The sequence below is a fragment of the Dipodomys ordii genome, unplaced genomic scaffold (assembly GCF_000151885.1).
Source record: "Dipodomys ordii isolate 6190 unplaced genomic scaffold, Dord_2.0 Scaffold191, whole genome shotgun sequence".
Classification (NCBI taxonomy): Eukaryota; Metazoa; Chordata; class Mammalia; order Rodentia; family Heteromyidae; genus Dipodomys; species Dipodomys ordii.
The window spans coordinates 677,136-680,371 of NW_012267407.1; positions in this window are offsets into that span (position 1 = coordinate 677,136).

A 3,236-nucleotide genomic window follows, 5' to 3' on the forward strand; every position below is an offset into this window, starting at 1 on the left:
CCTTTGCTTTTCGTTTGTTGCTCAGATAGAATTGCACAATTTTACCCATCTGGCCTTGGAACATGATCCTCCTATTTCCACTTCCCTTGTGGGCTGGGATTACATGCATGCACTACCAGAACCTTTAAAACATATGGTGCTGATTCACTCACTGGCATTGAGCCCACGGTCTCACACTCGGGGCTATAGTGAAACCCTGAAGGAGCTTACCTAACATCCAGATTCTTCAGCTTGGGGTTTGGGGACCTCGAAGAGCATGTTAGCTCTCTACCCTGCTGATAAGCTATAAAGTTGCCAAATTAAAAAAAAAAGAAAAAAGCCAGGACTACTGACACGTAACCACCATTCAGGAGGGGATAACCAAACCTGACCAAAAGTGAGCCAAAAGGGTAAGATCCTATCTGAAAAATAAACTATAGCAAAAAGAGTTGAGTGTGTGGCTCAAGTTGTAGAGTACCTCAGAGCTTAGAGTTCAAGTCCCAGTATTACAAAAGTGCTCTGGGTCTGAACTGTGATGAATCTCATTTTACACAGGAGAAACTGAGGCACGGGAGCAGTGGGACCCTACCCGATGGTCCACTGATCACTCAGCCTGCAGGAAAGGAAGTTGGGAGAGAGGGTCAGAAGAGGACTTGGGGGATGGGCAGGCACTGGGGACAGGTGGGAAGGCCTGATGCTCGGGGCCCAACTTGATAAAGGGGCGTGTGTGCTTGGGGCCGGCCACACCTGTGTGCCAAGGTCACTCCGGGTGACCCCACGGAGTAACACTGCTAAATGGGGAGGTGCAAAGCCTGCTGGATCATTGGTGAGCCTCTGGGGGAGGACGGCCACCTCGGTCGGCTCCAGAGGCCCAGGTGGCAGCCTCCCTAGCCTGACCTTCAGCCCCCGGCCCCAGCCCATCCCACCCCGTACGGGAGCAGCTCAAGAGCTGCCCAGAGGCGCAGGGGCTCTGGACCTCATGGAGCTCTGGCTCTGGGGCCAACAGCTTGCCTCTCTGTGCCTCGGTTTCCTTGCCAGTCCCTGAGACTCAGGGCTTGTTTTTTGTTTTTTTTTGGGTCCAGTCATGGGGCCTGAACTCTGGGCCTGGGCGCTGTCCCTCAGCTCTTCAGCTCAAGGTTAGCACTCTACCACTTGAGCCACAGCGCCACTTCAGGCATTTTTCTTTTTGCTTATGTGGTGCTGGGGAGTCAAACCCAGGGCCTCTGGCATGCAAGGCAAGTGCTCTACCACTGAGCCACCTTCCCAGCCCCGTCAGGGCTTGTTAAAGAACTTCTGCAGCCCGACGTTGGTGGCTCACGCCTGTCATCTTAGCTACACAGGAGGCTGAGATCTGAGGATCACAGTTCGAAGCCAGCCCACACAGGAAAGTCTGTGAGACTCTGATCTCCAATAAACCACATGAAAACTGGAAGTGGTGCTGTGGTTCAAGTGGTAGGGTGCTCGCCTTGAACTGAAGAGCTGAAGAACAGCACCCAGGCCCAGAGTTCAAGCCCCACGATCAACTAACTAAATAAATAAATATCAGTAATGACCAGGCACCAGGGGCTCACACCTGTAATTCAGCCTACCCAGTAGGCTGAGATCTGAGGGTCATGGTTTGAAGCCAGTCCAGGGAGGAAAGCCCTGGAGACTTTTATCTCGGATTGACTTCAAATCTTGATTCTCTTAGCCCCAGCCTCTTAGTAGCAAGGTTTACAGGGGTGAGCCACAGCATCTGGCTCTGGCTAGGATATCCCAAAGCAGACACCAGTGTGTCATTTGCCTTAACATAGTCTGTGTTAACTAGGTGCTGGTGGCTCATGCTACTCACGAGGCTGAGATCTGAGGATTGAGGTTTGAAGCCAACCAGGACAAGAAAGCCCGTGAGAATTCTATCACCAATTAAATTGGCAAAAAGCTGAAAGTGGAGATATGGCTCAACTGATAGAAAGCTAGCCTTGATCAAAATAGCTACCTGGGAGTGTAAGACCCTGAGTTTGACCCCCACAACTGGTGTGCATGCGTATACATGTACATGTACACACACACACACACACACACACACACAAATTGTGTGTGTCCCCCCAAGGAAACGAGGCCCCCATGAATGTGGCTGGTGGTGGCACTGTTCGGTAATGGCTCCGACATCGTGTCCTGTCTAGATTGTTTGGTAGTGGCTCTGTGCCCATCGGTGCTGCATTCTGTGTTTCTACATATTTCCAGCTTTTCAAAAACTGTGCAGGGCTGGGAAGGTGGCTCAGTGGTAGAGTGCTTGGCTTGCACGCATGAGGTTCTGGGTTCGATTCCTCAGCACCACTTAAGCAGAAAAAGGCGGAAGTGGTGCTGTGGCTCAAGTGGTAGAGTGCTGGCCTTGAGCTGAAGAGCTGAGGGACAGTGCCCAGGCCCAGAGTTCAGGCCCCACAATGGACAAAAAAAAAAAAAAACTTATCCCAAAAACTGTGCAGGGAAATTCTCCCCACATGGCCTTCACTGTCACAGCTCCTGGGGGGGTGATGCGGCATCCAGTGGAGCCTTCCAGAGCTTTCCAGCACCGGCCATGGGTTATTAATAGCAGGCTGTAGTAGTAGTGGAAACTCGAGGCCGTGTTTGCGTGAGTCACGGCCCTGGCTCAGCCCACTCTGACATGGGCTGAGGTGGCCTGCCTCTCTGAGCCTCAGTTTCCTGCTCTGCATACTGGGAATACATCTGGACCCTTTGGGGGACTAGGAGTGTGGCACCACCCCCTGTACCGCGTCAGGGTCAGGCAGGGTTGGAGAACATGGAAATCTCCTCCAGGGAGAGGCACCCAGCTCCACAGCTCCCGGCTCTGGGCACAAAGGGAAGAGTGGAGCCCTGGGTCTGAGGGAGGAGGCCAGGGTATGGACCACTGAATCTAAGGGAGGAGATGGAGTCTGGACCCCTGGGTCTGAAGGAGGAAGCTAGAGTCGGACTGCTGGTTCTGAGGGTGGAGGCTGGGCCTGGACCCCTGGGTCTGAGGGTAGAGGCTGGAATCTGGACTGCTGGTTCTGAGGATGGAGGCTGGACCTGGACCCCTGGGGTCTGAGGGAGGAAGCTGGGGCCTAGACCCCTAGATCTAAAGGAGAAGCCTGCCTTGTCCACTGGATCTGAGGGAGAAGGCTGGATTTTGGACTTCTGGGTCTGAGGGAGGAAGATGAGGTGTGGACCCCTGGTTCTGAGGGAAGAGGTTGGGTCTGGACCCCTGTGTCTGAGGGTGGAGGCTGGGGCCTGGACCCCTG